The following is a 13,044-nucleotide window of genomic DNA, read 5'->3' as shown; positions in this document are numbered from 1 at the left end:
TCGCTGAACAGAGTCCCAGCCAGAGGGACAAGCTGCCTGGATCCATCGCGTCCCAGTCTCTCTCGGGAGGACGAAGGAGCCTATTTAGGGGACTTGGAGAATCCTGCCCTCCCTCTCACTCCATCCCCAAGAACGCCTCTTTTTTTCAATTAGAGAGGGTTCTTTTTTCTAAGATAAAGGTGGTTGACCTAATTTTCGGGTCTTTTCTCTCTATGTGCACATTTGAAACCGGGTATTTGTGGAAGAAAGAGGGGGCACCCCTCCGAGGTCAACGGTTCATGACTCCATCTTCAGGCCGTGCCCAGCCCTACACCTGCCTTCCCAGGACCAGGGCCGAGCGCTCTCGAGTTTCCTCTCACCGTCTCCACACGTTTCTCCGCTGCGCCCTGCCCTCCGGGTGCGGAGGCGGGACCGGGCCTGTGTGGACGCGGCCCTCCGCCCTGAGCCCCCGGCCTGGCCCGCGAAATGGGGCGACTCCCGACCGCAGGGCGGAGGGTCGGGTGAGACGAGCACAGCCGCGGGGCCCCGGGGGTAAATGCCGTCTCCCGCCCCGACCCTGGGCTGCATCGCCCTCCGCCCGGACGGTCCCGCGCGTCCACCCGGAGCCTCCCCGCGCCGCCCCAGCCGGGCCGGGGGCGGGGACGCTCACCCAGGGGGGAGCCCCCCGCCTATGGGGACCCCCCGACCCCCGGCGACGGCGGACCGGGGGGCCCGGGCGCTGCTGCTGCTGCTGCTCGCGGCCGCGCCGTCGGGACGCGCAGGTAGGGGGGCGCGGGGGCGCGGCGTGATCGCGGGGGCGCAGGTAGAGAGTGACTGCTGGGGCGCAAGTATGGGGTGACGGCGGGGGACGCAGGTGCAGGGGCGCGGGGGCGCGAGGTGACGGCGGGGGGCGTGGCAGAGCAGAACCCCCAGCGGTCCCCCGCTAAGTCCCGGCTCCGACCCGCCCGCCGGGGTTCGCCGTCTGGCGCGCGGAGCCGAGGCGCGGGGTCCGGGGACACTCGCCGCGCGGGGCGTCTGGGTCAGTCTGCCCCACACTCCCCACGGCGGGTCGCGGCGGGAGGAGGAGTTGGACAGCGGTGCCCAGAGCGGTGCCCAGCTCCTGCCCTGCGGTGGCGACAGTGACCCCGCGCCGCCGCCGGCTGTCAGAGCCCCGCGCGCCCGGGGGTCGGTCCGCATGGCGCGGGCGCACCTGCCGCCGCCGGGGACCGCGGGCTGCGCTCGAGGGACGCGGCTACCGCCGGGAGGTCCCCTGTCCTGGTGGGTGCTCTTTGATTCTTCGGAAATAACAAAACTTTTAACTGATCCGTTGCAGAAGGTAACTAGTTCTTTTGGTTTTGTTTTTAAGTTTCAACTCCAACAACCGGAATCCAGTAAACCAGAATGATTCATTAACCTGATTCCTTTTTCTCTTCTGCATTTCTAGTATATGAGCAAAAGATTTTATTTTAAGCGAGATACCTGGGATTTTTTTTTTTTTAATTAAAAAGAACAACAGATCTTCCCAGAATACTGCACTTTGGACAGACTTGGTTCAGGCTTCCATGCTTCATAACCCAGAACTGAACAGCAGTGAGTGCAGACAGAAGGTTGTCCACCAAAGGGCTGGATCCTTAGTACTCAGAAAAAAGGTTATTTAAGTTCAGCACAGTTAAGAAGGTAAGGAAAGTGTGCTTATAGATTTTGGAGAGATTTTTGAACAATAGATATTATACACAAAAATGTTTCTCTTCTAAATTTACCAGAAATTTTAGTTTTGTCTTTTACTATTCCTGTGTAGACTGAATGGGAAGACACTACTCCTGACTTTTGCACATAACTGAGCCTTCAACTAACAGACATGAATTTGCTTGTTCTATTTTTAATCAAAGAGAATAAAGCTTGCTCCTTAGTTGTGTTGGGAGGCTGACAGTAGGAGGCAGTAACATGCTTGGCTTCAAAGCGAAATTTAGGAAAAGAAGAAACGTTTCTGATCCATGAGACCCAGGTACTTTCTTAGCTCTTCTGAAAGCGCTCCTGTCTTCCTCTGGGTCTCCAGAGACCGTGAGGCCTGCTGGGAAAGCCAGGTGAGAAGGGGTATGAGTCACCTGGACACCTTACCTGCCTCTTAATGGAGAGTAACTTCTCTCTTGGATCAGCCACTATATCTGGGGAACAGTGTGGACTTTCTAAAAATTATATGACATTGCCACTCCCCAGTAGGTGAATGCTTTAATGTTTTGAACTTTTTAGCACAAAAATTCCAAGTCACACAACCCAGTATTTGGATCAGGCTGTACAATACCGAACATTCAAAGAGAAAGAAAAAAAACCTCAATGTGGCATCAACATTTTAGGAAAATATTGACATGTAATTTCAGGTAAGCTTTTAAGGGAATTCAGAACATCTTTAATGCTCCCTCAAGGCAAGTACGACAAACACCCTTACCTTCACTCCCTAAACTCTCCAAGGACAGAAGTTTCACTAGGAAGTTTATCCCTGTCGCTTATCAGACTTTGCCCTGTCGGCCCATTCCCAGGTCTTACTCCTCAGTGAAGATAAGGAACCGTGGCCAGCACTGTATAAACAGGCATTCAGAGGCAATAAGAGAGAGTGGGAGAAGACGGCTTCCCAAGGTCATGTGTGTCCTCTCCTCAGGCCCTTCAGAGGCCTCCACTGCTCGTAGAGTAATTCTAAATTCTCCTACAAGGTCTTATGTGGCCTGCGCCTGCCTGTCCCTCCAGCCTCACCGCATACCCACTTTGTTCCTGCTGTACTGGCACTTTCCAGCTCCTAGAGCGCGCGGGCCCACTTTCCACCTCAGAGACTTCCTGCTTGCACTTCCCTCTGCTAGAGTGCCCCTACCCATCTCCTACCTGCCGTCCCCAGCTGACTCCTGCTCAGACGAAGCATCTCGCCTCCTTCAAGGAGATGTTCCCAAAATCTCCAGAGAGGAAAAAATGTAGAGTTTATTATGTCCACGAACAATGAGCCTAACTTCAGTGTAGGAGCTTTAGAATGCCGTCTAAGTATTACTACGACATCTATGCTTGTTGGAACCAACGTACCATAGTCACCACAGTGAGGGCATTTGTTGAAGTGTCTCTTCTTGGATATAAACACGAAAGCACTGGGTATTTTATTTCACTAAGAAGTTATTCCAGGCCCTACTTCACACACACACAATGATTCCAATTGATTAAACTTTCATTATTTTCCCTTTTAACTTTTTATTTTGAACTAATTTGAGTCTTGCAGCAATAGTGCAGAGTTCCGGTATATCCCTCACCAACACCTCACGTGACCGTTGTGCAACGTTCAGAACCAGGAAATTAGCGTTGATGTAATAGTCCACCGTCCTGTAGACCTTGCTGGAGCTTCACCCATTTCCCGCCACAGGTGCTCCTTGACGTGTGAAGATGGGGTTACATCCTAATAAACCCATCGTAGATTGAAAATGTTGTTGAGTTGAAAATGCATCCCCCTAACCTCCCGAGCATCCTAGCTTAGCCTCGCCTGCCTTCAATGTGCTCAGACTCTTACATCTGGCTACAGTTGGACAAAATCGTCTAACACAAAGCCTATTTTATAATAAAGTGTTGAATGTCTCATGTACTTGATTGAACACTGTACTGAGAGTGAAAACGGAGTGGTTGGATGGGTACAGAATGCTGTCAGGGTATCGGTTGGTTGTTCACCCTCGTGATCTCGGGGCTGACTGGGAGCTGCACTGGCTGCCCCTGCCTGGCATCACGGGAGAGGATCATATGCATATCACTAGCCCGGGAAAAGAGCACAATTCAATTCCAAGTACAGTTCCTATCGAACGCATATTGCTTTTGCACCATCGTAAAGTTGAAAAATTGTTAAGTCAAACCATCGTCAAGTCGGGGACTGTCTGTAATGCCCTTTTTCTGTTCCAGGATCCAATCCAGGATCCTACATTACGTGAAATTGTCATGTCTCCTTCGTCTCCTCCAATCTGTGACCGTTCTTCAGCCTTTCTTTGCTTTCGTGACCTTGACACTTTTGAAGAGTTCTGGTCTTCCTTAGAATTTGGGTTCATTTGATGTTTCTCATAATTAGAATGAGGTTATTCTTTTTGAGCAAGAATTCCACTCGTGCATCATATCAAAGGATTTCTACCAATATGTCTTTTTTTGGAGATGTTAACCCTGATCACTTGGTTAAGGTGGTGTCTGCAGTGTCTCTCACTGCATAGTTAGGACTTTTTACTTTGTGAATAGTAAATATCTTGTGGGAAGATACTTTGAGATCTTGCAAACATCCTGTTTCTCCTCAAACTTACACCCACTGATTTCAGTACCCGTCAGTGGGTATTGAATGCAACAACTATTATACCTAATGGTGATTTTTATTTCACTCTTTCCTTCTCCATTTATTAATTGGAATTCTATTCCAAGGAAGAGCGATCCCTTCTCCCCCACTTATTTATTTATTCAGTTGTTTAAATATATCAATATGGACTCATAAATGTTTACTTAATTTTTTGAGTTATAATCCAATACTATCATTATTAATTTTGTTGCTCAAATTGTTCCAGCTTCGGCCATTAAAGGCTCTTTCAGTTTGGCTCCTGTGTCATTTCAACAAGCCCCATTCCTTTTGAGCACTTCACGACTGTCTAGCACCACAGCATGTTCCAGGCTCATCTTGTATTTCCCCTTCCCCAAGCCTGGAATCCACCACTTCCCCCAAGAAGCTCCAGCTCTTTCTACTGAAGAAGAGCATTTAGAAACCAAGATCTGGATGCCAGGCATGCTCATTGCTACTGGAATGTTGTTCCTAGGCTCTCTCAGTGGACAGAACTGGGAATAATAAATGTGCATACTAACCCCTTCCTCCACACACATTGTTATTTCTGTATTTATCTCTATATGTGTGTGTGTATGTGTGTGTGTGTGTATATATATATATATATATATCAAAGACAATGAGCTTACACTGGTACCTCTGATTCTGATCCAACAAGCACAGGGTTCATTCTAGCCTTCCTTAGTTGTAGCTTCTTTCTCCAATAGTGGGAAACCCAGATATCATTTTCTGTAATAGATTTACTTATTTGTTAAATTCTGGCATAGAGTAGTTTCAGACTTACTAGCTCCTGTGAGAAGCGCGTTTCCTAACTGGATCATAGCACTCATGTACAGTCCTTGGGTCTTTATCTTTGTAACATCCACTCAAGGTACTGTTGACCAAAGTCACTTAGAGTAGCCTGTGTTTTCTTCACCTCCTTTATTGTGGATGTGTTATCCGTTTGTAATAAGGTTAGGTTCATTTGTTACTGTGTGTATTTCTGGTTCCCCCAGAGGCTAGTTAGTTTTGTTTGTTGATTTCTGGATATTTGAAGGGTATCTGAAACATTACTGTGGTTTAAGAGTCAGAGCTGCACAAAACGGGACCCTCCCTCCTCATCCCTACAAACTGGTTCCTGTTCCTCGCACCTGCCATAGGTAACCCCTCTCCTCAGTTCCCGCCTCACCCTTCCTGTGTGTCTTTTGCACCAGTGAGCAGATGCGTGTGTATTTTCTCATACCCCCTTCTTTCACATGACCAGTGGCATTATGGACACACTGTTTTGCACTTTGCTTTTTTTCACTTACCAGGATAGTTCTTTTCTGCTTCACAAAGCAGTCGTCCTCAAACAGGCCCTGACCATACTGGACAAATTCATTTCACAGTTAAATTATTTCCAAATCTGCTTCAACACAGCGTGACGACACCTTGTTTTAAGTGTGCTGTCCTGCTAGCTGAGAACTGGGTCTGACTCTGGGTTCCCTACTGCAGCCACAGCAGGATGTGCCCCCTCAAGCGTTCTTTTCATCAAATAAGCTCTCCTTTTCCAGCTTCTCTCCCATTGCCTCTGGAGCAACAGGAGGTGATTTCTTGTACATTAGCATGGCCTCCTCATTTACGGGCTTGAGGCCTGTCCCCAGCATGTCTGGAGGGCATCATACACCCAAGGTCCAAGCGTGTGGCCACAGGTATCACCAGCCTCTCTCTTCAGAATGTGTGCTCCTACGGCCTGGAACGGTTGGTCCAGCTTTCTGTGGAGCAAACTCAGGAGAGGCAGTGTTGGCCCCCCAAGGAAGAACTAAGGAGATGGGTTACCTGCGGGAGGTGGTGTGGTTCAGGAACCACAGAACAGGGATGAAGCAGGAGCAGCACTTCTCTAAGTACCTTCTCTATTGTACCTCGTTATATAGCCCTGGCTCTTAGAGCCATAGGGAGAATGCATAGTCTCCATTTAAGCGTGAACTTTGGACAAAGACAAAGACAATGACAATAGGCAGATGGAATTATTAATGCTATAAAATTAATATTTTAAGCATTTCCACATAAAACATTAACTATTTTTAAAACATTTTTAATAAAACTGCATATCTATGTGTTGCCTTTTTCAGTACTTGACATAGTACTTTTCGCATAACATTACCTAGTAAATCTGTATTCTTTGGTTAAAAGCACTTTTCGTTATATGCATAATATTTTTTAAATGGCTTTCTACTTGCATCTTTTTCTTTAATGTACAATTTTACCAGGTATCATTGACATGTTTACCTCCATGTTGTTTAGAAAAAGGCATCTAAGAGTTAACTGTAGCCTAAGGTATCATATATTTTAATAAGTGAAATCATTTTATCCCTCTTACTTCTAACATTACTCTTACACCATGATTGTGATGTTCTCACAGCATTTTTACTTTTTCTTGGTCCACATTTATAATTATTTGACACAAAAGCTGATACCAGGAAAATGAATTAAATCACTATAATCAATTCCCAGATTTGTCAATTACGTATAAAATTGGAGAACAAGAGAACTTTAGGAAAAAAAGAATGCAGGGTGGAGACATTAAAAGTAAATACTTCTTCTGCTTTATCTTTCAGAATTCCTTTGCTATAGGAGCCAGGTTGAGAGGACCTTAAAGTCCCATCAGCTGCTCTTTCTTGAAGCTCCTCTGCAGTGTTGCATCCAAGTCATTACCTGTCTGCCGTTTGAGCTCCTCTCGTCCCAGGAAGCTCACTACCCAGCGCCAAGGCAGGGTGCCCTGTCGTCGCAGACTCCGACTATTAAAATGTGCTTCCACGTAATGAGCTCAGGTCTTGATCTCTTTGATCTGCACCCAGTGCTGGTCCTCACTGGAAGCTGGTGGAGCACTCAGATCATTGAATGCCTCCATCACCTTTCCTGTGTGTCTCCTTTCCTCTGGTCATGTCACACTGGGTCCCCGTCTCTCCTGGTCTCTTCACTGTGTGTGTGTCTGGTGTGTCCCTGAGCGCCCAGGCTGACTCGCTGTAGGTCGTGATGAGGTGGCTGGCTACCACATTTTAAACCCCACACCTGGTGTGTTTGTCCTTAAACGATTCAGCATCAGGTTTCTGGTGAACACGGGGTTCCTGATGCCTAAAAGGTGCCCTCCTTTTCCATCTTCGTTGTTTTCTTCTATGAGACACAGACCCTGAGCTCTCATTTAAACTCAGAATTTCATATTGATACAATGTCACTCTGTGGAGGTGGTTTTCTTTCTGTTTGCTTCTCAGGATATAGAAAATGGAAGTACGGCATGTTTTATCTAGAACTTGTGATGTCTGTGATGGTGGTCTTTAATACAATTAAGAACACTTTTCTGGAAAGAAAATTTTATTGATTATAAATATTATCTATTCAAAATTAGTTCTGTTTTTTGAGTGTGGTGGTCACTGCATTGCATGTTTAGCCACCAAAATGACATCCACACAGCCACTTCAGTCACCCTGTACACTGCTTAGTTAATGCCAGCTCACCTCCAGGCACAGAAAACGGGCACACTCTCTCCTATACAGACTTGTCAGTAAGTTTTCCTTGTACTTCCTAATTCTCAACATGTGTGCAAAGTTCTGTTCCCTAGAGTTACATTTCTATTTTGAGGGTAAGAGATATTTTGACAACTACATCTTCCTGGTTAAAGCATTTTTTTTACCTTATTTCCCTTATTTCCATTTCTTTCTTCTCAACTTTGCAGACATTTTTTTCCCCTACGTTGATCCCCTTATCTTTACTTTCAGGTGACTTGGCAGCCCTTAAAGCATTCATTTTTCTCTTTGGGAAACAATGTGTTCGTTTTTGAGGAAAGATACCTACTGTACTAGTTTCCTAAGACTGCCATAGGTAACGTAAATTTATTATCTCACCATTCTGGAAGCTAGAAGTCTGGACTCAAGATGTTGGCAGGGTTGGTTCCTTCTGAAGGCTGGGAGGGAGCATCTGCTCCAGGCCTCTCTCCTAGCTTCTGGTGGTTTCTGGCAATCTTTGGCACTCTTTGGCTTGCTGATCATCATTCCAATCCTCTGACTTCACGTGGTGTTCTCTCTGCCTCTTCTCATAATCTTCCCTTTGTGCAGGTCTCTCACTGTGTCCAAATTTCCCCTTTTTATAAGGACACCAATCATTCTGGATTGGGGCCCACCCTTATGCCCTCTTTTTAACTTGTTTACTTCCCTAAAGACCCTACATCTGATTAAGATTACTTTATGAGGTACTAGGGGTTAAGATTTCAACATATTTCTTTTGGATGACAGCAATTGAGTTTGTAACACCCACCATGCCCTCAGAGACTTGCAGGGTAGTGAGCAGGATCCATGGGCTTGGCTTGTCAAGTGGGGGAAAGCTACCTTTCCAGCCCATGAAGCAGTTCTCCTCAACACGTTTATTAGTCTGTGTCCACTGCCAAAGGGAAACTTCTGCAGAAGTGCCGTGCCTGGAAGGCTCTCCTGAGAAGGTGAAGGGCAGAGATGAGGTCTTTTCTTGTACTTTCCATATTCTGAACATGAGAGAGAGCCACCATTTCGCAATATATGCAAATACCAAATCATGATGTTGTACACCTGAAACTGATATAATGTTAGATGTCAATTAGACCTCAATATAAAAAGGGGAGAGAGCCATCGGTGGGTGTGTAATAAACCCAGTGAGGGTTAGATTTCTTCAGCAGAAGGGCTCACTCTCCTCAGATCCCACCTCCTGCATTTTCACTGCAAAATCTTCACTCTTGCTCCAACGAGGACCGTTTTCATGCTAAGGCCGACGATCCGTATAATTCCAAGCCAGCCCTCCGCCTCCATTTTAGATTAAAATATAATGTTGCAAAAGGTCCACTAAATTGTCCACTGAATGCTCTACCTTGTTATTTTTTAAAGTGCTCAGACTTTTCCAGCGCAAAATGGAATATCACATGCAGCTCCAGAGCAAGTAAGGGCAGGGAGCTGTTTGAGGCGATCAAACTCAGCGTAAAGGGACGATCTTGATATCCCTGCATCCGTTTTGAGTTCTCAGAAGTTAAAATATAATGTGACACAATGTGACTTTTAAACAATCCTCCTTTGAGCACTTTTCATTCATTCGTTCATTCGATGTCATTCATTCATACATATCATTCAATCATTCATTCGATGTCATTCATTCATACATATCAAGAAATTCTCTAGGCATTGAAGTGAACAAGAAAACAAAATCTCTTTCTTCATGGAGCTTTTAGTCCAGGTGATTTAGGAATGAATGCCACAATTGAGGAAACCAAGCTTCTTTAGAAGCACAGAACAAGGCAAGTGAAGTAATCTAGGAGTCAGGCAGGACTTCCTATAAAAAGGATCCTTTATTATAAGAGTTGCCAGTATATATATATACATATACACACACACACACACACACAGAGACAGTCGTGCATCCCTTAACAATGGTGATGCATTCCGAGAAATGCGTCATTAGCCAATTTTGTCATTGTGTGAACATCATAGAGTGTACTTACACGAACCTAGGTGGTACAGCCTACCACACGCCTAAGCCCTATGGGACTCATCATATGGGACCATCATTGTATATGCAGTCTGTCGTTGAAAGAAATGTCATGTGGTGTGTGACTGTATTATATTATATATGTTATATTATATATATTATAAATTATTATAAATGTGATATATATATATCACATCACATTTACTCTACTTGAGAAGAAAAGATGCATTAGAAAAGAAACGAGATGTCCAAGTAAATGTCTTACTATGAATAAATACTTTAAACGCTTTTAGGAAAAAATGTGAAAATTCAATAAATAGTCATAGCCATCTATCCTATGTAAAAATAGTTGTAATTCAATATAAAGTCAGATCTTCTTCATTTAAAATATTAGCCAGAAAATAAAGCTAAATCCTGCTGTAAATTATGTGTATATCTGTAAATTACCAGGTAGTTAATATTCCTTTTTCACACCTACATTTCTTTCTTATAAAACTACAAATCAGCAAACGAAACCCAACAACAAATAGCAAAATCCCATGAAAAGGATGATTTTTCTGAGGGTGGTTTTACCAAGTGGGTAGGAGTCAAGCTTTAGGACAGCCTGACCTCAAGGTCATTGGCAGCCTCAACAAGGCACTGTGGTCTGTGGCTCTTTGCAATACTGAATCAAACCACAAACAGTTATCAAAGGCACAGACGTTACAGCTGTGGTTTTCTGAGGCGGGGCTGGTGTGCTAGGTGCTATTTCCCACTTCCTGAGTCAGCAGTCCTCTGAAGGCTCTGTTAAGGAGCAAAAGCAAAGAGAACGTCCTAACTGATTCATTCTCTGGGTTCTTCCTGGAGAAGATCCAGTGTTTCAGTGCAACAATGCCTTTGACTGTTTTCTTGGGTGGCCGCTTCATTGTTGCTCTGCTTTTATCTTGACCAGCATTTTCTTACATCTTTGAGGCAGGATAAGTACCTCGAAGAGCTGATCTTCAGCGAGGCCTATGCAGCATGTAGAACTCCCATTCATTTTATTGCATTTAGTTACCCAACTTTATCAAGGCATAATTCAGCCCTGAAGAGACCTGATCCTAGTTCTAGTCACTCTCAAAAACATGGGAGCATCTACTTGTCACTACAGAGGAGAGTTAGCCTACTGAAAAATATCTCGGCATTCTGACAGTGTTTTTGATGGCGCCTGCAAACTCTCATCTTCATCTCGTTTGAATGAAATCTGAGATCACACTATCAACCTCATTTGCTTCAAAATCCCAATCAACAGTGCACAGAAGTAAATGCTATTGATTACTGCCAAGTCTCCACTACATAATTATTTTTAAGGCTCTCTTACTTTTTCTATTAATGTTTTTCTCACATTTTTATCTTGTTGATTTTCTCTCTGAAAATTTCAAGTGATGGAGATATTAACGGAAGAATGACATTGCTTCTGTGAGGATGAAAAGAAGAACTAGTTGTGATGATTTGAAAAATAAAGTGGATGATTTATGTTGATATTTAGTAAATACCTATTGATTGGACCTGGAGTTTCCACCAGCTATTCTTTCCAGTACCTTAGAATTGGTATTGTCTTTGACTCTATTCTTTCTTTTATCTTTTCCTTTCTGAGGCAAGTTACCAAGTAGTAGAGACTCCAACTCACATTTGAATCTACTTTTCCACAGTTACTGTGATATCGTTATTACCAATCAAGACACTTTGGAGACCACAAAATGTGGAGGAAGTCAAGTCCCTACCCTCAGAAAGCTAATTTCTAAAAAGGACGGGACGGGAAGGTGAGATGACATGAGGTCATGGGACTGGTTTTCTAACAAACAATGGGGCTGACAGGTACACATTCGTAATGGCATCTTCAAAATAGTCGTTTTAGAAGGCTATGCACAAAAATCTTACAACAATGTATCCCTTAAACTCCTTTTTCAGAGTTCCAAATAGAGCCTGCACACTTGAGTCAGAATAACCCATTAAGTGGAGGCGTGGCTTAATTTTCAGAAGCATTCAAAGCCACTTGGGTAACCAAGCTGAGAAATGCCATGTGGGCGAAAACAAAGGGAGACTATAAAAAAAATGAGAAGGAATTTCTTGCATGTTTATAAGTTACCTCTGAAGACAATTGTGGCTGACAGGAGCAGGCCCAGTGCCATGAGCTCAGCACACCGTGGGAATAACTGTAAACCCTCCCGAGGGAGCTTCCCGAGGGAACTTCTTGGAAGATGCACACTCTCTTTGACAGGTAAACTCCAATATATTTATTTTAAAAAGTAGTCTCTACTCTAAAGTCCTACTTGCTATCAAGTACCAACAGCAATATTTAACAACATGTTTAAGCACATAGATTTACTTATTCAAGTGAGATTATAAAGAAATAACACCGTTTTTTCTGTATGACTTGTGCATCACTCATCCATATAAACCTTCACATCCTGGCAGGGAAAGCGTATAGTGATGGATTGTGTCTCAGATTCAGGAAACGTCTGCTCCAGGAGAGAAGGGCCTTCTGTGTGTGTGTTTCTGTCCTCCACTGCACACTAGTACGTATCAGTTTCTATTTCTAGCACATGGTCAGTGCCCAGGAACCATGTTGTATGAACGACATGGTTCCTCCAGGAAAAGCTTCAATGGAGAAGGAGTACTTGAGTTTTCCTCATTGTATTTCTTTTATGTCTCCTTAGAAGCAATCAGCTGTAACATGCAAAATTTATAGTAATCACACAATCCCTTCTTCCCACAATACTGCTCTTTGGAGCATTTCCTAAAGACAGTAGGTGTATCCTAGTAGAGAGAGCCTTGGGCTAAAGCGTCCGAGGAGTAGCTGAATAACCATGGGCAAGTCATTCAGCCTCTCTGGACCTCTATCTATTCAGTGCTAAAATGAGAGTAGTAACCATGGAGGACAATACTGAGCTAATAATTATCGAGGTGTCTCTTTGTGCCAGCCACTGTTCTACGAGCTCTATAGAGAGAATCTTATTTAATCATCCCATCAAGCCTACAAGGCAGAGAGTAGTATTCTTTCATTTTACAAATCAGGAGATTGAGGCCCAGAGGTTGAATAACTTATTAAAGGCACACAGCTGGTAAGTGGTGGAGCAGGGAGCGGGCCCCAGTGTGGCTCTAGAGCTCTTGATGTTAGAACTTCTCCCGCTAACAGTCATCAGGAGCCAATGAGACAGGGCAGGTGGCAGAGCCCTCTATAGTGCACAGTATTATTACAGAGGAGACTGAGCAGCACACACCTACAGCGGTAAGCGGACAAAGAGGTAATG

Source organism: Ceratotherium simum, chromosome 19 (genome assembly GCF_057802395.1).
Source record: "Ceratotherium simum simum isolate JZ-2026a chromosome 19, ASM5780239v1, whole genome shotgun sequence".
NCBI lineage: Eukaryota > Metazoa > Chordata > Mammalia > Perissodactyla > Rhinocerotidae > Ceratotherium > Ceratotherium simum.
Note: the sequence above shows the minus strand (reverse complement) of the source record.